Below are 23,660 nucleotides of genomic sequence, written 5' to 3'. Positions count from 1 at the left end.
TATACCTTGCCCTTCGGCCTCTTACTTCAGAGAAACAGTTAATATAAGAAAAAAATTAAAAATTAAAATTTGACACTGGCAGTAATAGAAATTGTGGACCAGGATTGGCGATTGCAGTACTAAAGGAAATTGTTTATCCATTGTGGGCACACAAACTTTATGAGCATCACCCTTTACTCATGTCTTTTTAGAATAAAGTTTAGGTGAACTGAAGCAACACTGATTGTGTTTCTATCCATTATCTATCATGTGGAATCAAAGTTGATTCAATTGCAATGTTACATCTTCCTTTTCATGTATCAAGTTTGAGTTTAAACAGAATTTACGATGAAATAATGGAATACTTAGAGAGAGAGGCTCAAATCTAACATGTGACCAGTACATCATATCCTCTTCCTGTGTGTAGATTGCCCACTTGATATAACCATATTGCTTTGTTTTTTCTTCCTAAGTTTTTTTTCAGTGAAAAGGTTGAGGTGTTATTTATTTTGAAAAACAATGTGGGTGATAAAAATACAAGGATAGTTAACAATCCGATTCATGTTTAAGAAATAGCAATCAGTAAATTTCAGGATTTGGTCGCCCCTTTTTATTTAAGGATTAAATCAAGCCTACTCACATCTTGAAAAAAGATCGGCCTATCTTGTTGCATTGCATTCAAAATGAAAACTCCAACTCATGAATCATGACGGTTCATGTCCAGGAACTAGCCACTCTCTTCCATGTATTACAATGATTATCATTTTTATATAATTTCATTATGTGGTTAGTTCCAACTTCGGAGAATGAATCCTATGGTTAATTCAAGGGTCCAATCATTATTGCCCTTAAGGACATTTGTCATTTCAAGACTTAAATTGTGCAAACAAAATAAATAATAGAAAAATTAAGGTTATCAACTTAACTTTGCAACCACCTCTGCTTCTATAGTAGAGGGCGCAGTCTTTGGTTGCTTCACAACTTTTCAGGATATTGTTCCTCCAGCAAGCATAGAAATGTACCATGAAGTGGATCTTCTCATATCTCCACATCTAGCGTAGTAATGAGTCGGAATAACTAAGCAGTTCCAAATCACCAATATGTCTATATGTGAATATGTGATCCTTGGTGCCCTAAAGATATCTCAGTGATTTCTTTGGTGCCACCACTTGAGATTGCACCTGATTACCAGAGTAGATGCTCCTCTTATTTTCCTTTGGTTATCTTGTCTGTAGAAAGCCATGCATAGCATTGGTAACATGGATTATAAAATCAAAGTCAATCCACCAATTGTTGTGATGAGTATCAACCAAATTAAACTCAAAACAAAAGTAGGATGTACTTTTCTTCTCGAACCATCACTCAAATTGAATGCAATCCTTTTTAAAGTGTCCCTTCTTTCTACAGAAGAAGCAACTGGGTTGTTTTGTGAGTTGTAGGACACCTTAAAAGGTTTGAAATGCTTAAGGAGAATATTAAGGATGTAGTGCACCACAAAGGTCTTAGGCATCCCTACCTGCAAGGACTTAAGTTGAGTCAATATATCCCTTATCTTGATGATGTTCTCTCTCTTTTTTCTTCTTTTTTTTTTTTATTTTAATTTTTGTTTTTTATTTCAATGCTGAAGGTCAGCCAAAGAATGTATTAATAACTATAATCGTGAAATAGTACAACTAACCCAACATGGCATACTCACACTGACTCAATCTCCACCTTCACATTCGGCATTGCCATTAGCAGAGGGAAAACCGAGTTCCTAACAAATAAACAGAACAAAATAAGGAAAACCTGAACAGATGTTTACCCATGGCATCCCATTCAATATTATAGACAGAAAATCTGGGAGGAATCACCCATTGGTTGTAGGATGAGGTCACTGCGGTATGTTTAGCCAACCCATCAACCACCAAATTGATTTCTCTAAAACAGTGCTGAATACTCCATCAAGTCAATTCCAAGTACCTCTGAAAACTTAGCCATAATTGCATAAACTTCCATGGAATCACTTGCTTCACTACACACTAAACGACTGCCTTGGAGTCACATTCAATGATAAACCAATTTATGTGCAATAACATAGCGAGACGAAGAGCTTCAAAGAAAGCCAAAAACTCTGCATCAAAATTGGTGCCAATACCTACAAAGGAAGCAAAACACCTCACCGCGACTCCTAGATCATTCTGAATAATCCCTCTAGTGCCTGCATTTCCCGAATTGCCTAAAGAACACCCATCAACATCTATCTTACTGCAACCAGGAGGAGGTCTTTCCCACCGAATTTCAATAATTCTCTTTGATCTAGGAAGAGCACGGAAAAGGTTCAGGCTGGTTGAGGTCATCAGATCCTTCATTCACACAAACCACCAGAGTGATGCTAGATACTCCTTGCAAATCCAAAAAAATAGCTCTCACTACCAAGTTAGGCAATCTGCTACTATTCTCCACACCAATACTGACATTGTCCTTAAAGGGGCTGAATTTCCCTATGAGAGTTGGAAATAGACTTACTAGAGATTACAAGCTGGTTATCGATTATCTTTATGTATTCTTTCACTTTAGTACATTCATGCATCGACCCCCCCTATGCTCTTGCTAATATTAACCTTAAGGAGCATCATACGTAGGCAGTTAGACCATTGCCAGTTGTCATAGAAAACCTAACTTTGGGTGTGTCCTGCCAAATGAATTTTACAAATTTCTTGGATTTCAGTAAATGATGGGATAACAAATCAGAATCTTGATTCTCAAGGATGCTTGGATCCCGGGTTTCATGCTAATTCCATATTTCATATGGCTGGAAAGGACTCTAGAAGATACACTGTAGCGAGGAGTTTTACTTAGATTTTATCGATGTTGTTAGGAGAGATAAGGGTCTTAGCCCCTAATTTCGAAGGGTGAGTTCATACAGTGGTGGATCTATTGTTTGCAAGGAAATTGAACTTCCAAGTTCCCTATCATCGTTCGCAAGTGTTGAGGGAAGTTTTTGTCGTGTGTGCCCAAAAATGGTTGAATTAAACTTAATATTGATGGGTGTTCTCTAGGAAATCCAAGATAGGCAGGTGTTGGTGGTATTTTCAGGGATAGTAGTGCTAAACCACTAATGTCGTGCCTCACTTGAGATTCTTCCTAGGCTTGGCTACCAACTCCGAGGCTGAGTTTCGTGCGCTTCTACTGGGGTTGGAAATGGCTAAGGAGTTATCTCTCTCCAAATATTGGATTGAGTGTGATTCTGTAGCAACAATGGTTTTGGTAGCAAAGGGGGTGGAATCTTGGTTCATTCTGCAGTAGTGGTCAGCCCTTTAGAGGTTTTTGTCTGGCATATAATGAAAAATTACTCATTACTATAAGGAAGCTAATCATGTTGCTGATTTCATTGTGAAGTGAGTGGCAAAGTCTACATTGTGCGTTGATAGCCAGGGTAGCCGAGAACGACCTTATTTGTTGGTCAGTTTTATTTTTTGTTTCGTTTTCTAGTTCTTCTCCCTTGCTGATGGCAATGCCAAAGGTGGAGGTGGAGGCGAGTTAAATCCATATGTTTTGTATCATGGATTTGCCCAGGCTATTGTGCATCTTTGCATTTTTTATTTTTCACAAATTTTAACACAAATAACCTTTTGTAAAAAAAAAAAAAAAAATTATCAATTTTCCTACAAGAAAAAAAAAAGGTCGAAAAACATAATGGAGTTAACAAGAAGCCTGAATCATGCTGTGATACCACATGTTAGATTTCATAAATTAAAGGTTCAATGAAGACAAACTTAACTCCATTAGGTCCCATCATTCCTCCTTCAGACAATGTTTCTCAACTCTAGCAAGCTTTGCTAATTTTGGACAATGTTCTGCCGTATCCAGCAATGGCCAACAATAGGGTTGTCTTATGGCTTCTCAATGTTCATGCTATTATGACAATGGAATGGTTTGTAGCCGCAACGATAAATTGAAGTCAAAACTACTCATCTGTGGGTTGCCCAGATGGTTAGGGAGAATCGAGGATTGCGTGGATATGCACACGGTTCTAAGTTCGATTCTCCATCTGTGCATCTGTGACTTAAGTGGAGACTGTGGTGGTGGGATACTGCGTTAGTCTTCCCAAGGATTAGTTGAGGTGCACGTAAGCTGGCCCGGACACCTTGATTAAAAAAAATAAAAATAAAAAATAAAAAAATTCATCTTTATCTAACTACTTGCAACTCTCTATATCATCGAAGAAGTTGCGGTTGATTTGGATAACTACTAATGCTGATGTGGTAATTAGGCCACATCATCCAACATATCTAGTTTAGGATTGGTGGTGTTCAATCAGATTTTGATACTAAGAATAAAATCCTTGATTACTTTATATGTGGGACAAGCCATATATTAATAATGTATTTTCTTCTTTGTCTCTTTCTACCATCTTAGGGTGATTCTGTATAATTCTCTTTCTTTTTTTAATAACAAATATAATTTTCTTTCTCAAATAAATTAATTATATATCCTTATTTTTCTTTAAAAAAAAAAAAGAGTATTTTTAAATGGTGGTGATGCATGAAACTGCAAATGGAATACCAATAACCTTGAAATCATTACACATGGGCCATGTGCCCCGGCTCAATAATACATACCAACACACACACAAGGAGAGATCTAAAGAGAAGCCAATCTCTTTGCATATGATGCTACTCATGTGGCAATGTCTGAATACATGTCAGTTCCTCACTTTTGTGGTTTCCACCAATGGTATCTCCTTAAATATATATACTCAATCCCAGAACAAATGTAGTGATTAACCAGATTTACATGTATTCTACAGTGTCAGAAAGTTAGACTCTTATTGGTTTTTGGGCAGATATCTTGGTTTGCTACCCATTTAAATGTTTTATATTGATCCCTAACCAAAATAATGCATGTGGACCTCATGCCTAGTGCAGCCAAGAAGGATTGTTTGTACTGCAATATTGCTCCAATGCAGTACGTCAGACTCATGTTCTGGTACTGCTACAAATAATTTCACTTCTCTTTTTGAATTTCTCACTCTCAATGAAAGGAGGCTGTCCATATATGGACACCCAGCAAATTAACTTATTTCATCCCCTGCCACCTTAAAGTGGGTTATTTTTTTTTTTTTTTCATTCCTAGTAGAGAAAGAATGTGAGAGAAATTTGGAGAGACAACTAAGGACAGAGAATAGTTCCACACTTCTTTTCTTTCAGTTCTTGGTTAGGCTTAAAATGTTTGTCCTGATGGCAAGTTGATAGTGAATAGGAAGATTGATGAGCGTGGCTTTCTATAGCTGGTGTGGTGAGTTAGCAAATGGTATGGTACCAGGTGGAGGGAGAGAGAGAGATTGGATAAAACACTATGTTGTAGGCCAAAAATCTAAAGGGACTAGGAAGGCTAGAGAGAGAGAGAGAGAGATGTGGCTATGCTAGTTGCTTTTGGAAGTATTGGCTTGCACACCCATAACTTCGATTCTTTGGATCTCTCCACTAAGAATTAGGGTATTAAGAGGGTAGAAGACAAATTTCTTGATTAGGGTTTCCTTAGGAACCTCCAAGGGAAATGCCTTGCATATGAGTTTGTGGTGGTAAAACATTACAAAAATTCCATTAGATCCCATTACTTCAAAAAGCTTTCTTGTAATTTGGGGATTGTTCTTGGTGATTTATGATCATAAACATAGTCGTCCAATGGGATGAAGGGGTGCACCGTAGACTCGACCTCATCCCCATCAAACAATTGTATGCATAATCGTGCATGATGCACGGATGTGCACAAAACCATTTACCTTGTCATTTTATGAAACCTTATACTACACTTTGAAACCATTTGCCATGCTTGGTTCAAGCTAAAATTAACCATTGAGATGGAGCATAGAGGTGTCCTCTGTCACATGAACTTGTTGAGCTCACCCAAGCCTATCATGTGGGGGACGGGGTGAATCATGACTTTTTGACAAGATCAAACATGGCCAAAGACTGCCATGCACTTTCTCCAAATTGTTTTAAGTGTGGTTCTCTGCTTGAGGAAGCCAAAGGAATCTCTAGGAGGTGGTGCCCTTGGGCAATATTTTATTTACCATGTCGCAGTTTAGTTGGAGATAAATTTTCCTTTCCAATAGTTCTCCATATCCCCTAATTCCTAGTCTGATCCAAGACAAAGAATCAGACTGTGGCACAATCGACAGTTGGATTGCTCACCATATGGTGGATCATAATTTGACAATGACCACTCTATATGGACTTCTATTTACCAAATAATCAACATAGCTACAACAGCCCTTCCATTGTTTAAAACAATGTCCGAGAACCACTAGATGACGAAGGTCATGGGTGAAGAGATTCTTGATTCATCATGCGTCACGGAAGACTCTTTCTACTGCTTTAATAATATTATGGTAAATGTTTCCTGCATTTATTATGAAATCAATTAGTCAGCATTTGTAAATACCCAAATTTGGTGCAAATGTTGAATGCAAGTTTCTTTTTAATGGAAAATGATGTATGTAGGTTTTTAAGGTCGGTTAACCACTCCTGCCCTACCTTTAATTCGTGGACACTCCCTAAAAGGGTAGATAGGACTCTACAAATCCACAAACAAATAAATAAATAAAAATCCAACTTAGACTATGCAATCACTAGAGTCCTTTTAGAAGGTCTTCCCCAACCACTAAGCCTCTTGCTTGACGCTTCTACCTAGACCCCTAGGAGGATGCCATAGCTTAAAAATGTCTCCCCATACTTGAATGGTGAAAATGCACTCAAAATACAAGTGGTCTCTAGCCAGCCCCCCTCCCCTCAACCCCCAACCCCAACCCCAACCCCCCAAAGAAAAAAAAAAGAAGAAAAGAAGCAAAAGCAGCAAAATTAAGGGTATTTTATTATTATTTATTATTTATTATATATATATATATATATATATATTTAGGTAGGGCGGCCCCAAGAAAAGTTGAAACCGCACACTCAAATCCCAAGTAGCCAAAGAGTTGGGGCAATGGATACACCATTTCATTTTATTTTATTTTAAGATAAAAGATTTCTTGGGTAAATTTTAAAATTTTAATGAATTTTTTTTCTTGTGATTGATATTTAACTATAATGACCACTCATTGGATAGAGAGGACATGATTTGAATTAACAATCTCTCAAATTTCATATCTTAATTTAAGCAAATATTCTCCTCCACGTCTAGGGTACTCAAACCACTATTACACACTCTCTCTAATCATTAACTTTTAAATTTTTTTTCTACTTAAAAAAATCTTTTAATTTGGATCGAAATTTGATATGTAAATATTTATCAATTGAAAAAATTTGGACTCTAGTTGAACTCTATGTGCGTAACACAAGAAATAAACTGAATGTACACTCAAAACACAACACGTGTCCCTTTTACTTTTAAAAATGCCCCTCAAGGTTCTCAAAATGATAGTGGGTGAAACATATGTCGAGCATTGAGCGTACATGCAGTGCAACCGCACCCCTTAAGAAACCCTTCTTAGGTGGGTCATGTGGGTAACCATATATACTCCGACCATAAGGATTCTTTCTCTATTTATAATGTGAGTTTCAACTCTTTTATTCCTCATGGGAATCCGGTGCTAAAGCAAGTCATTATATATGAAACAGTAAAAAGAAGTTGAATTCTGGTATGCTTGTCTTATTGTGGTAAAGGATTTTAAATAGACTTGAGCCTTACAAGGCTTCATTTGTGTGGTCAGGCAAAGGCAATATCCCCAGTACTCAGATTCGTTATTGCTCAGACAAATTTTTTTCCATCTTTAGTGGCAGTAAGTGCCATGAATGAGAAGTGCCCACAAATCAATGGCCTTTAAATTTGTGTTCATGACCATCTCTCTCTCTCTCTCTCTCTCTCTCTCTCTCTCTCTCTCTCTCTCTCTCTATATATATATATATATATATATATAGTTGTATCAACCACAAAACTTTCTTCTCTCTCTTTCTTGCCCTATCTCTTTCATGGCTAAAGGCTATATAATACTGCTCTTAGTAAGGTTAACAAGGATGATGTCCTGGGCCTGCCCATTGGTTTTCTTTCATTGATTTGTCTTTTCTCCTCGGCTCCCTAGTCGCTTCTCCCCAGCACTTTTTTTATTCTTTGTTTATTGTTTTGCTGGTTGTACTTTTGCTTGTGTTGCTGATCCTTTTGTTAAGCATTTGCTCTTGCTAGTGGTCTTTGTTGAGAGGCTTCATGATCCTCCTCTTTTGTTTCTTCTCTTTGCCCTTTTATCTTCACACACACACACACACACAAAAAAAAGAAAAAAAAAAAGTTCGGTTTTCTAGTCTATCCCTATAAGGAATTCAACCTTTAGTCAATATTGGATGGCTCTACTTTTAATCTTTAGTCATTGATCTTGGACCTCATATCTATCACAAAAATTGTTTGTTTTGGAGGGTTTACATTTTGTAAGCATCTCCCTTTTGTAACCTTTTAATCACATATATTGTAACTTTCAAGCATGTCATATCTTACTACAGAGTAGCAATTGACAAAGTTTTCCAACTTTCAGAACCTTTTTAATCTTCTCCTACAAGCTTTGGAAAAAAATAAATCCAAAGCTTTCACCTATTTTCCTAGTCTCATCATATAATTATGCATTAGCATCATAAGCCAGAGTTTTTTTTTTTTTGGATAATTCTTTTTTCACCCCTTAATTTGCTAAAACTACAAATTCTAGATAGTAGAAGCAAGGGCTAAAACTTAATTTGTAAGGGATGCTTACATATAGAGTAAACCCTTCTTTTTGTTTTCAGGGGGTGGTGAATAGTCAATACATTCAATAAAGCGCAACAAAAGGAGTCCCTTACAACAGAAGCCAGGGAAAGGTAAACAAGAAAAAAAATGAAAAATCATACAATCAAGAACAAACCACTCTCAAAAGGAGAAGCACAAGCCTTGAAGGTAAGCCCCAAGAATCTATATAGATTTAAGTAGCTAGGAGGGTTTTAACTTTTTTTTCCCTAAATGATCATTTGTATTAAAAGGAAATGGAAAAAATAAAAATAACTAGACGATTATCTAGAAGGTCCATGGCTCACTCTTGCCCACAGTTGCCATAAGCAAAGAGAGAACAGAAGGAAAAAACCAATTAATAGAATAACGAAATAGACACTGATTAGAAGCAATCAGTCTCTCTCCTACCAACTATGATATCCGGTATCTTGGTCTACCAAAACCATCAGCTAGCCTAAAGATGCTCCAGAATACAAGAAGACCACTTGGACCGGGGAGTAGATATTTCAAATTTCACTGCTAAATTCACAAGATGATCTGCAATGGGATTAGCCTCCCTATAGCAATGTGCTATTTTCCACTCAGTGACCGATAAGTAACTCTAAAGGGCAGGCCATTGTTACAAGACAAACCAAGGAACCAACCCTTTAGAAACCATTACTACCGCCGCCGAATCACATTCAATCCATATCCTAAGATAAGAATTACCCCTGGCCATCTTCAAACCTACCATAAGCACTAGAAACTCCGCCTTGAAGTTTGTAGTCATTATAATCCCTAAACATGCCACCTACACCCGCCCTACCAGGGTTAGCCAACAAGCACCCATCTATATTTAACTTTACCTATCCTGGGAAGAGGGGGCACACTAGAATAAGGTTCTTGACATAGAGAATATGGCCCTTTTTTTTTTTTTTTTTAACAACAGATATCCAGGCCTTTGGCCTTACCTGACTAGTCCCATAGGTCCATACTGACCCCACAACCGCATGGACCCAGTCATACTAGGGTTTAATGAGAACCATTCAACTTTCACTAAAAGCAACGAAGAGCACTACATACCCCCGTGTGAGTGGCCCAAGGTGTGCCTAATGGGATTGGAACTTAGGACATCCGAATTTATGACTCGTACCAAGTTCGTTACTCACCAACTGCGCTATCCCCTTGGATTATGTGGCCAAATCAACACAACTTCTCCCCACTCAATATGTCCTGGAATCATCCCATAAATATATAATAAAAATTCACAAAATATATCTCGAATGAAATGTAGACCTCCTTGAGGTCTATCTTTTAAGATAAAGCAGTGACTAATGCTTTGAGCCAGGCCTCACTGCATCATAGCAGACAAGAATATTACCAACAATGGACCTCCCTTTAATAAATATCGACTGATTCTAGGAGACAAGATTCCCAACAACTAACTAGAGTCTATTGGTTAGAATTTTATGATTCCGTAAACTTAAACATTGCCATAAGTACTTTCAATATTGAAAGAGGAAAGCCAAAGAGAAAACTAGATTGCAAGGGAGAGGCCAAGAGGTCAGTGGTTTACCCTCATCTAAGAAATGTCTTGTCATTTAGCTTTCTTAGTCGTGGCACTGCGACTTCTTCTTAGACTCCCATTAGCCTTGTGTCTCTTCTATCACATATGAATATTTATGATGGTGAAGATTGAGGAATGGAGGAGAAGAAATGATGATCTCTTGTCTTCCTTTCAGCATTATTGAGGTCACAAAACCAGATAGTCAAGGCATTATGCTTCCTCACTAAAGCTACAAGTGGTTTATTTTTTCTTTTCCGAATGAGTGGTCTTTCTCTTCGACCACTAGCCCTCTACCTATTCTACTTAAAAATAAATAAATAAAAAAAACTCTATCTATGTCTACCTTTTTTTTGGTAACAAATAATTGTTATTACTCCCTCAAAGGAATAGTACTTGGGTCACCCATGGCACCCTACGGGCCATATTAAGAGAGAGAAACAGAGTATCTAGGGGTTTTCATGATAATACATGAGGTGAGTATGAAAAATAATAAAAATTATTCTTCAATAGATGATTAGCCTGCAAGGCTCACGGTGCTCACATAATTTGTGCAGTTAGCATCCTCGTGTTTGAAATGTTTTTGTGTTTCATGATTTAAGTTGATTGGGGGAAAAATTAAAACAAAAACTAATATTTACGTATAAATCGGGTGAAGTAAAAGTATTTAAATTCATTTTTTCTCAAAGATCACTTTGATTAGGGAAATATTTACTAAGTTTAGTATTGCATAAACAATAAAATTATTTAAAAAAAAAAAATAGTATGACATCTCAACCATATAATCTATGATGTTGAGATGTTGGGAATTATATAGGTATAGTCACACAATAGTTATTTGGGCTTTAGATATGTCTTCATATATTATTGGATTATCTCCACTTAATAGCTTAAGCTTTTAGATTGAATCCCCTAAATGGAATCCCCTAAATGGTACTCGGTGGGTTATGTATTAAAGCTAGGTCCATTTTTTGCCCTTCTTAAGATGTATACCTTCATGCATGTGAATTTACACATGTGTTATCTCCATCTAATAGCTTAAGCTTTTGGGTCGGACTCTGAAGATAGAATGTATGATAAACACAAGGTTTGGATACATATTATCCAGAACCAAGGAATGAAAATTGACCAAAATGTCTCACATACCGTTAACAGGGTCATCCTGACTAGGGGATCGATAAAACAAACTACTTCCCTAGATAAAACGCTGTAACACTCCCTTATATTACTACATATACAAAACTAATAGAAGACTTTGGTGAAAATAGAGTTCTAATATCTTTCAAAGTAATTAAAGATATGATGAGGGTTCTCTAAGCAAGCAATATAGGCCAGGATTGAAAAGTCATTTCATGTGTGAGGAGAAGGAAGATATGGAGAGAAGGTGCCAGTGTGCCCTCCATGGTCAACTCAAGAGAGCTTTTTGCTTTGAAAACATCTAAATGATAGAAAATATTAAAGAAAATACCAATACATGGGGGTATATGATTGAATTCTACACTGGCAGTTGTCAAGTGGCAAATTTTCGTTTTACTCTACTATCCAAAGGTTGAAATCACATCATCAGCTTACTTTTTTCTTTTCTTTTTTAATGATCAACAAAAGTATATTAAGAACAAATAAAAATAGAATGGTTACAAAACTCTTCAAGTCCTTACCCTACCTTCGGCATAACCATCAGCAGAGCAAGAACCCAAAGCAAGAAGAACGAAATAATTACATCACCTTACATGTCAAAGTAGGTAAATTGGGTAGGAAGGCCTTCTATGTAGACCATGTAAATTTACTATTGTGCTTTTTTTTCATTTACTTGAAATATTAAAATAGAAAGAAGGAAAATAAGAAAAGGGGGGAAAGCATGAAAGGCAAAACAAGAAAAAAAAAATCATGCAGGCTTTATAAATCATTTAAACAACAAGAACAACAACAATAACAAAATAAAACATTGTGGACTGGGATATTAGAAACATTTTGTTGGGTTTAGTGGGGTGTTAGCTTCCTGTTTAGATCTGGTGTCTGTGTTTTGGAGTGACAGATTTCATCCTCAGCTGATGACCTTGTTTTTTGGCTTGTAGCTTGTTAATGTTTGTAGTTTTGATGAAGTTTTAATTTTTCCCTACCCAAAAAATAAATAAAGGCATCTAAAAGGATAATAAAGGCAAACTTTGGGAATTTAGATGATGGTGTTTGAACAATTCTAGCCATTGATTTGGCTTATCTTCTTTTAGTTATTATCATATTGGAACATTCACTTTGATAAGTCTCTAATCAATCATCTCTTCTTACCTTGATATTTTGTAACCGATAGCTAATCAATCATGATTTGATACCACATCAATACAATACAACTGATACGACATGTTCACCACTAATCAACCCAAATTTCCATCCAACATTCATAGCTCTTGGAAAATCATATCATATTTAGAATAAAGTAACCTTTTTCCTTAACTAAATTACATTGACAAGTAGAGAAGGGAGAAAAGTTTAAGCTATGATTTCAAACATTATCAGAAATTCCGATAGTGGTAAGACAAAACCGATCACCATCATTGATATGGAATCTTGTCTTCCATCATTGATTTGAAAGCTTGTATTCGCTGACCACAATTATTGTTGCCAATTTTTATTTTTTTTTTGGTGGGTGGTGAGGGGGGCGTGGGTGGGACTTTGAATTATCAAATGTCACCATACGGCACTGGTTGAGCATCAACTTTCAACCTTTTAACCAAAGAAAGTTTTCATAGTTTTCCTATCAATTGTCCCCTCTTGCTTGGCCCTTTCTCGAAGGGGTTGTTGTGTAACAAGTGCGTACTGTCCACTAGATTATCTGTGAATTTTATTATTAACTTGATGATCAAGGATATCGGACTTTCCTATTACCTATTAGAAAGAATTGCCAAAAGGATCTCCCACTCTTCTATCAAACATTCTACTTTTTACCTCGATACTAGGGTATAAATGGCTTAATGTTATATGAGTAAACATCATTTCTCGATATATTGCATCACTTTCTTTTTCTTCAACGAGGGCTTTTTTCTATTCCTTTTGTGTCATTGCTGATTCTTAGCAAAAAAAAAAAAAAAAAAAAAAAAATCCTTTCATGAAATTGACGAAGTGCATCTTGCTTATTTTCTAAGGTAATGCTTCCAAAGCGGTTGTAGGTTTTTATTCATTCCACTATGCAGAGTAGGGTATGCAAGCATAACATTAGGTATATCCCAATCCCTCCACATCCGAGTCTGATTGATGAAGTTGTTCCCCGCTAGATTGTAGATCTAAGACCTTACTCAAATAAAGTGGGATAAATCACCTGCTTCAAAATGAGTAAAGAAATGAAGATTCGGATTTTGCTTCTTTTTATTCAAGAAAAAGATTTGTAAATTGCAAAACAATAATTTAGTGATTTAACGAGAAATTAATATAGAACAAAGTTTACCGGGATAAAATGAAGAAAACCCAAATATTTGCATGGTTTAACAATATGGTATGTGTCTAGAGGATGGCATGGTAGAGTCTTTGATGAAATGACGGTTAACTTCTTGACCAAGAATGGAGGATTTAGTGTTTTAGTCCTAACATACCCTGAAGCTCAGACGTTTGGGTTGGACATTATACATCAATCTTCTTCATTTTCCCTATAAAAGAGAAAAAATTAGGATAGAAGAAACATTCTCTCACAACTCTAAACCCACGAAACTCACAATCTAACAAAAACCCCACAGCTAAAGATGTAGGAGTGCTGGAGAAACCACATATAATTGTATAAAAAAAAAAAAGATGTTACCTGATTTTATGGCTCTTGCACCTAGATACAAGAGCAAGCGAAATTACCACTTTGCAACTCATAAAATCAAGAACATCATCCATGGTAATGCTCCAACATGCACTCTCATTGCCCCCCGTGTTGGTGTAGGGACCACGAGACCAGGTAGCAATCTCTTGCCCTGGTAAAAAATAAGACATTCCTCCCCTCTTACATAGAGAACTACTTGTGTAGTATCTTTTTCACCAGGTTTAATTCAATCTTATATGGATTGAATGATGGAAAAATCGGAATTTGTTGTCGAGTAGATGATGGATAAAATCTTGGATCCACAGCCAAATCCAAGAATCTTAGTAAATACAAATAGGAGAAGAATAGATACACCAGCCACGTGCGGCAAAAGAGCAGGCCATATCAATGGGGGCATGGTACGGGATATCTTACTGGAGGACTCTTCTCTCATTTCAAATGAGAGAAGAGAGAGATGAACAAAGCCGGTGCTAACTTGTGGTATCCACGCAGTGTGCCAGGTTTTTCCCTTTAATAGAATTACAAAAAGCCCAACTTTCCCTAGAGCTCCCAAACACAAAACTGTAAACTTGTTATACCCATAACCGTAATCCTCAAACCTAGTGATACCCACTTTTCTCTCTGCCTTATCTCCTAAATTCAAGGGAGATCCACCAGAGAAACCCAAGAAAACCTGAGGAAAACCGAGAACACCAAACCCACCTATCATCATCATTCTCTCTCTCCCTCTCTCTCTCTCTCTCTAAATGGAAGAAGTACTAAAGCCACTTAATACGACAAGGAGGGGGAAGAACTTTTATGTAAATCTCTCCAACATCTCCTCTATCCAAGTCAAAAAAGGGCTAAAGTTATATCATCCATCAACCTCTTTTAACCAATGACTTATCAAAGAAAGTAGAAAAAGGAGTTAGTGGCACTTGAGCCACAACCAATGTGTCCCCTGGAAGGACCTAGCTAGCTCACTCGCCTAACTCAATGTCCAAGATAGATATTTAAGAGCATTCATACCCACTTCAAGGCATTACTATAAATGCCTTAAATATGCTTATTCTCCTAGTGTCATTTAAAGGAGAGTGATTATTCTCTGCAATGAGTACGGAGGTACAGTGAACATGGAATGACTGAGAGTATCCGAGCATGTGTCCTTAGATCCTCTCGACCGATGCTCACTGCATCACTGCACTCACTGCAGAGAATGTTTTTACCCTAAAGGATGACTTAGGTCATCCCATGAATGATCCCAATTACCACTCTGATTCTTATCCTCCTCCAAAAGAGGCCAAGAGTCTGAAAGAATCAATCTTGTCAATACTGCAATAGTGACTCAGTTTCTGAGTGGTTTTTTTTTCTTCCTTCCTGAAAGAGATATCTTCATATCTTATAAAGAGATTCTGAGAGTATAAGCCAAGTGATTACCATGGGCCCTGGGTGGCCCACGTTGAGTGTAGGGCCCATGATCCTAACCCATGAGCCCATCAGCTTTGGAACTAAGAATCTCGTCCTTTTCGACCAAGCCAAAAGGTTGAGGGTTTGTACTGTGTGATAGTAATGGTGGCTATGATTACCATCGTGTCATGTTTCCTCCCGTTGGATGAAGAATCTGACTAGTCATTACATTTGTTAATTTGTACCATTGGGTTTTGTGAGGACAAACGGAGAATTTCTCTATTCTCACACGATTATATTGGGATCCGCCTCTGTTTTCTAGGGGTGCAGTTTTTTCCTATCTTTCTTCATTCCTTCTCTTCTCAAGGCAGAGGTGCTATCCTCAATCTTCTTAACAACATGAAAGGGATGGGAAAAACATGATGTTGGAGCTACAATCTAATATTTAAGGGCTTAGAACCTTAATGGTGAGCTCAATATCGATCGAGGAATTGAGTTCGAGTAGAGGTTTGATTCCAATGAAATGATCGAACCCCCAAGTTTGACTTCATATTAAACTTGTTTAAGAGATGTGGGTATGTGTTAGGTTACGAGAGTGGGAAGATGTTAGGCACCTATTTCGTCCGAAAATTTTGATATTTCAGACCAGATGCTTGATTTCAAATATTCTCACCCGAAAATTTTGATAGCCCTAGGCCAAACATGCTTACTATATAAACTTAAACAAAATCATAATGAAAGTGGATATGCTTGCAATGATGACTGAGCGATATAATTTATGCACATAAAATGATGGAAATTACATCTATACCACTCACATGAAATGATAAATAGAGGGCTTACAAACAACAATTGAAATGATAGAAATTATATATATGCCATTCACATGCAATAATAGGAATTTAATCCTAAAATGGCCACATGAAATGATGGAAATTACATCTACGCCCTCCACATGCTGTAATAGGAATTATTTCTAATTTTATGAAAATGGGCAACATAATAATAGCTGTATAATTCAATATTACATGCTGATGCGAACAATGGAACGGTTGTACAATATTGTGCTATATTTTACATTAATAATTGAAATAATCAACTCTATCCAAGCTAAGGTTAATTAGGAAAGTTAATTATATTTGGAGTCCAATTGTGGTTGTTGAATCCCTCGACTCAGTGAAAAATGTCATTTTCTTCTCGTTTTCATAGAGGAGATGACTTTCCTTGGAGGTTCGGCACTTTCTATGATTTTATAGTCCTTCTAGGGTTTCTAGAAATTTTGGGATTTTATGATTTTTTTAGAATTTTTGCGAATAATCAAGGTTACGGCATTAATTATTCAAATGGAGTTTGGGGTTGCTGAGAGACCTCTCAAGAATATTGCAAATTTTTGGGGATTTTTTAGAATTTCCTAAAGAAATAATTTTTTTTTTTTGAGAATTTCCTCTTGATTCTCCCACTTTTATTTTTTTTTTATTTTTATTTTTTTTGTTAGTTTTATTTTCTGGCATTTTGGTAAATATATGTGTCTTAGGCGGATTGGCCTATTCTTGGGAGGACCTACCCAAAAGTCAGGCCGCTGGAACCTTTTGGTAAATATATGGTCAAACAACAAAACCATGGAACCAGAAACCAAATGGAATAAACCAGTCAACACGGGTTATATAAATAGATGTTAGGATTTTCGGGTCGACCCACCTAGTTCCACATGCTAGAAGAATTGTGTTGGCATACGTTAGTAGACCCATTGATTCTCCCACTTTTATTTCATATATATATGGTTAGAAATAAACACTATTATAGATTTTCCAAAATGATGGTATTTTGGTAAATATATGATCAAAATCTTGGATAGGTCTGCCTAAGTGGCTTAGGCGGATTGGCCTATTCTTTGGAGGATCTACCCAAAAGTGGTTTAAAAAACAAAGATGAGAGTATACTAGTGAGAGTAAGAGAAAAGAGGTTCAGCCCACAAGACAAAAGAATCTCAACTAAATGGTGTCAGGAACATAAATCATAGCCCTTCAATAGGCTCTATCCAAGGTCATGCTTGGGACAAGGTCGAGACTAAGCAGTCATTCCTCAACACTTTATCTAAAGTTATTTTAGGTTTGCCCCTAGCTCTTTAACTCTTTAAAATTGAATCAAATCATTCTTCTTTACTGGGGCGTCCTCAGGCCTCCGTTGAACATGGCCAAATCACCTTAAACGACTTTCACGGAGCTTATCGTTGATCGGGGCAACTCCAAGTCAGCTCTAATATGTTGATTCCTTACTTTATCCTTCCTAGTCTTGCCACTCATTCATCTTAACATCATCATCTCTATTACACATAACTTTGTATATTGCACTTTTTAATTTCTTGCATTCCAAACAACAACTCAACATTTTTCCAACTAAATGAGATTGAATTTATGGATCTATCAAAGGAAAAAATAAGAGGTAGAAGAGAAAAAATGGGGGTGATCAAGAAAAGAAATAAAGTAATGTAGCACCTCTGGATCATCCTACTAAACGCAATCCACCGCATGGATCTTTACCCTCCAAATAGCTCTGTTTGATGTCATACTGGACTTAAGACTAAGTTGTTGCATGTCTTTCCTTATCAAGTCATCAATGTCTTTAATTTAGGTTTGTCCCTAATTCTACTAGCTCATTCTAACTAGATTTGACCACTCCTCTGTACTAGAGCATCCTCAGGCCTCCTTTGAACATAGTCATCCCCCTTAAGTGGTATTCGCCACTCCCAACTCAGCTTTTAGCCTCTTACCCTATCATTCCTTATTCTACTCTCCTAGATTTTTGCAGATCCATCTCAACTTCCGCATCTCTGCTACACCTAACTTATCTACGTTACGCTTCTTGATTGCCTAACATTCTACCACATACAACATATATATAGGTGGTCTTAGGAGCGTCTTATAAAACTTTCATTTAAGCTTGAGGGGAATGCATTGATCACACAATACTCTAGACGCATCTCTCCACTTCAACCATTTTGCTTTAATTTTGTGGGAAACATCATCATCTATCTCACCATTCTTACTAATAGTAGATACTAAATATTTAAAATAATCTCTTTGTGGGATCCCTCACTCTTCAAGCTTCATCACATCAATATCCGTTCTTGTGCTACTAAAGTTACAAACAAAATAGTCCGTCTTCGTTCTACTAATCTTAAGACCACTTGATTCCAAGATAGATCTCCATAGCTCCAACTCATCATTAATCATTACCATTATCTCATCCATCAAAATGATATCATCGGAAAAAAGCATACATCATGGAACCTCTCCTTGAATGTTCTTAATTAAATTATCCATGATGAGTGAAAAAATAGGGACTTAAGCGGATCCTTGATGTAACTCAATGATAACTGGAAACTCACTCTCATGATCTCCTACCTATCTCACACTAGTCACCACATCTTCGTACATGTCTTTAATTATGTCCACATACATACTAGCCACCCTTTTCTTTTCTATAATTGCCTAGTATTCTCCCCCCCACGCACCCACCCACACACACACACACAATCAAAAGGATTTATAATATGTAAGAAATTGATTTGAGATAATGAGATATGGGATACTTAGGAGGCATTAGCAAAAATTTGGTTTGCTTCTTTTTCGCCCAACGTGCATGGGATAAGGTTGGCAATCACCCACAGTAACTATGGTGTATAAAATATAATATGTTTAGTATTAAAATAAGTCTCCCTTGCAAGCCCAGCCAATGAATTGGACCTTAAAATAAGTGGGCTAAGAATGTAAGGACCAAAGGAACTACTAAAATCTTTAGGCCACAACCAACACTTTAAATTCCATGGTCTTGAAATAATAAAAGGTTGCCTCACGTCGAGGGCCTAGGTCTTGGCTCAATTGGGAAAATTATTTCCTTCTTGATAGAAAATTTGTGACACGTGGACGATGTAAGAGCCCAGTGAACCTCAACTACCATTGTTGGGAGGATGAAAAAATTTGATGTCTACAACAACATTGTTCTCACTAGTTCTGATGATTATATCCGATGTTAAGGATTTCTTGAATCAGCAATTTCACATCAAAAACCTTGGGCCATTAAAATACTTTTTGGGCATAGAAGTGGCACGGTTCAATAAAGGTCTCTACTTATGTCAATGTAAGTATGTATTGAACATCCTTGCAACTTGTGGGTTTACTGGTTCCCACCCTGCCGACACACCTATGGAGCAGAACATTCGACTCACTGATTCCATGGGTGCTATATGGACTGATCCATCTTTTTATCATAGTTTGGTGGGGTCGTCTCATATGTCTCACAGTTACTAGACCGGATTTTGTGTACATGGTCAATATTCTTAACCAGCTCATGTATCAACTGCATCAGCCTCACCTTGATGCCGCTCATCGCTTTTTACGTTACCTCAAGGCTACTCCCGGTCAAGGTCTATTTTTTTTTAGCTACTTCTATATTACAGCCTCATGCTTATTGTGATTCTAACTAGGCAAGCTGTCCCATAACGAGGCGGTCCATTGCTATTGCATACTTCTTGGTTCTAGTCCCATCTCCTGGAAAACAAAGAAGCAACACAATGCATCCCGTTCTTTGGCAAAGACCGAATATCGTGCGATGGTTGTGGCTACTTGTGAACTCACATGGTTATCTTATTTAATGTGTGATATTGGGTTTCCTTTCACTAAGGCAGTGCCTCTTCATTGTGACAATCAAGCAGTCCTCCACATTGTGACAAACCCAATTTTTCACAAATGAATCAAACACATCGAAATTGCTTGCCATATTATTCAGGAAAAACTATAACAGAATTTTATTTTCCCCACCAAGATCTCAAGTGCTCTTCAACTGGTAGACATCTTCACTAAATCTCTTGGGAGAGAGCAGTTTCAATTCTTAACACCCATGATGAGTATTCACAATATTCACACACCATCTTGATCTTGAGGGGGAGTCTTAAACGTCCCCTCTTCCCTATTTTACATGGTTGCCCACGATTTCATGTGATGTGTTCAGATAAGTCACGAATGAAGAATTCATGAGATGGCTTATAGGAGGTTTCCTTCCCCTTTTTTCTCTTTCCTTATTTAGTTCTATTTCCTTCTCCCATATCAGGCCTTCTGTCAACCTTGCATCTCATTCCTCATTCTCTTTCCAGATTTTTGGGAATTTCTTAGTAAGAAAATGTTGGCTCACTTATTCTAGGGCGTCACAATCCATTCACATTTGGGATTTCCAATGCCCTGGATATCAAGTGTTCTATTAGAACAAGGCAAAGATTTATGTTTTTGGTGGTAAAACCCTTTTGAGTATGATGCATGACAAACTGAAATCAAAATCACAATTATGTGAGGACAAGCTTCCCTCGACAACGTGGTGAGGTTCATCGCATGATCCTAGGGTCCAAAACCCTCCATCCCATTCCTTCATCCGTCTGCCGAGGTAAATGGATTCTTATTCACGTGAGTGAGGAAAACCCAAAGTATGCCTTTTTAACTAAAACAGGTTATGAGTTTAGTTCATGGGTTTAGGGGAATGTGTTGGTCACCTGGTTTCTCCTTCCTCGGTGAATGAAGGAGCTCTCACAATATGTACAACCCATCCTACCTATTCTTGTCCAATAATAATAACAAGACATTATGACAATGACTATGACAAATGACAACGATGGTATAGTTTTGCTATATATGTGTGTGTCCTAGAATTGAGTAATAAAGCAGGAGCCAGGAACTGTTGTGGCCCAGTGGCTCTCAATGGCTGACCACACAGAGGTTTGGTTTATTCAGAACCCACTTCTCAATTAATAGAGATCAGGCTCTAGTCTTTTTAATAGTAGCAAATGCCAACAATAGAGAGGAGAACACTAGGACCCATTGCTATTACTGCCTCCAGTCAACTTGCAGTAGCTAACAATGAACATGAACCTAACACACACCTGAATATGTCTCTGATAAACATCAATTTTAATAAAAGACATAATCAAGGATGACACAGAAAAAATTGATGTTTATAAGCTGTTCTTAATCTCTACTTGGCTAGTTGAGGCTTTGGGAACAAGCGAATGTGACTTCTTCTTCCTGGTGTGATGTCATTCTGGATTCTGTCTTTATTAAAATTGATGTTTATAAGCTGTTATTAATTCTACTTGGCTTGTTGAGGCTTTGGGGACAAGCTAATGTGACTTCTCTGTCCTTAATTAATCTCCACTTGGCTGGTTGAGGCTTTGGGGACAAGCTAAGAACAGCTTATAAGCTATTCACCATTTAAAAAAACGAACGACTTAAAAGCTTGTACAAGCTCCTTCAGGCTTCCTATAGGTCTAGCTTTTCTAACTGTTAGGGGTACGATGTCTTGTATTCTTTCACTTGCATAAGTGGATTGATTCCGAACGGTCATTAAGAGTAAATTGATTGTATAGGGCTTCATTATATATTTCTAGCGAAATTTCTTTTTCTAATCAATTTGAGATAGATGTGAGAACGAACGGCTGTAATCCTATTTGTAATTGATGGTGAAGCAGATCTCATCTCACCATGGACGTAGACGATCTTACCGAATCACATAAATCTTTGTATGCGGTAGGATGATTGTTTGTTAGTGATTTCCATTATTTTCTGCATTGTTCTAGGTTCTCTTTTTTCTACACAAACCTCTGAAAAGTTAAAACTTGGTAAAACCCGTCTTTTTCAACTGCTTGAATTCTTCCCAAGAGTGAGGATCCAGCCCAAACAGACAAGCCTGCAATTAAGCCCTACCTGTGTCCTGATCACCAGAAAGGAGGAGGCAATTAAGCCCTACTTGTTATCTTATACTGGTACCGTTTTAGTTACTAAGTTGTAATCTTTCTATTTAAGATTATGATTTGATGGGATAGATCATACTCTCAATAAAGTTTTATGGATACATTGGATATGCTTGAGTCAAGTAACCTCTTTCAAAGGCTTTAAGCTTGTTTAATTACAGATCAAATAAGTTGTCTTTGGACTCTTTTGGATGCATGATGGGCTTGTACACTTCTTTATACTGAATACCATTAAACATTGCTTTCTTTATTGAATGAGGGACCAGGAGGGACTCATTCTTTACCATCACAAAGGAATCACAATGGGCCATTGATGGCATAAAACATCTCAGTTGTGAGACCAGAAGCCAGAGGTTGGCTCCATGTCAATATATTATTGCATTTTATGGCTATTTTCATGAGTCAATTTAAAAACTGTGCTAGATCTCATTTTACAATTGTTCTTCCAAAAAATTGCTGGGCATCTGTAAATTTTTTGTAAGATTTTACATTCTAAGATGAAAAAAGAAAGGGAAATGTTTGTTAATGCCCTAAACTTAATTTATATATACAATACTTCTTTTCTGATTCCCGCAATAAAATAAATTTTTTATCTTCTTCTCCCTGTGCTAGACTTTTCAAAATACCTAAATTTCATTGATGGTATGTATATTCTCACTGTTTTTTTTTTTTTTTTTTTTTTTTTTTTTTTTTTTTTTTCGCGTTACTTTTAAATATACCTCCTAAATAAAATTTTCTTTTACCTAACTATGTATTATGTATTACAGAATTATTAATATACATATTTCTTAATGCCTATGTTTCATTTCAATGTTCACATTGTCACCTCAGTCTAACAAGATATGGTATTTGATGCATTTGGTGTAGATTGATCAATTTTATAGCACATTTTTTATCTATGCATTAGTTTATTTTAACTCTGTACTAAAATTATTTTGATGCTTTGACAGTCACTAATACGGCAAATATTTTTAGAAAATGTGCTTCATATGATTTAAGGTGTCTGTAGATATTAAAATTAAATATTTATATTTTAATATAATATAGCATTAATAATTATGTAATACATAAGTAGGTCATCTCAATACATATTTTGGAGGTAGATTTAAAATTGAAGTGAAAAAAAAATTATAAAAATATGACATTTAAGGGTAATCTGAATGAAAGTTTGCTTTATTGGGGGGGTGAGAAATCAGAAAAGAAATATTCCATATGGGAGTTTGGGTTAATATAGAAAAATTCCAAACTAACAAAGTAACTCAATATAAAATTTACTTACTTTTAAAATCATTTTGTCTGAACAGACAATGTCTTTCATGTTTGATTGGGAATTATAGTTGTATAGGACTAAGCCTATTCAAATGACCAACACATTTGTCTACTCTAGTATCGTTTTTTAGAAAGGGGAGGGGGGGGGGGGGATA

Source organism: Macadamia integrifolia, unplaced genomic scaffold, assembly GCF_013358625.1.
Source record: "Macadamia integrifolia cultivar HAES 741 unplaced genomic scaffold, SCU_Mint_v3 scaffold170, whole genome shotgun sequence".
Lineage (NCBI taxonomy): Eukaryota > Viridiplantae > Streptophyta > Magnoliopsida > Proteales > Proteaceae > Macadamia > Macadamia integrifolia.
The sequence above is the reverse complement of the archived record's forward strand: the minus strand, read 5'-3'. Positions refer to the sequence as shown.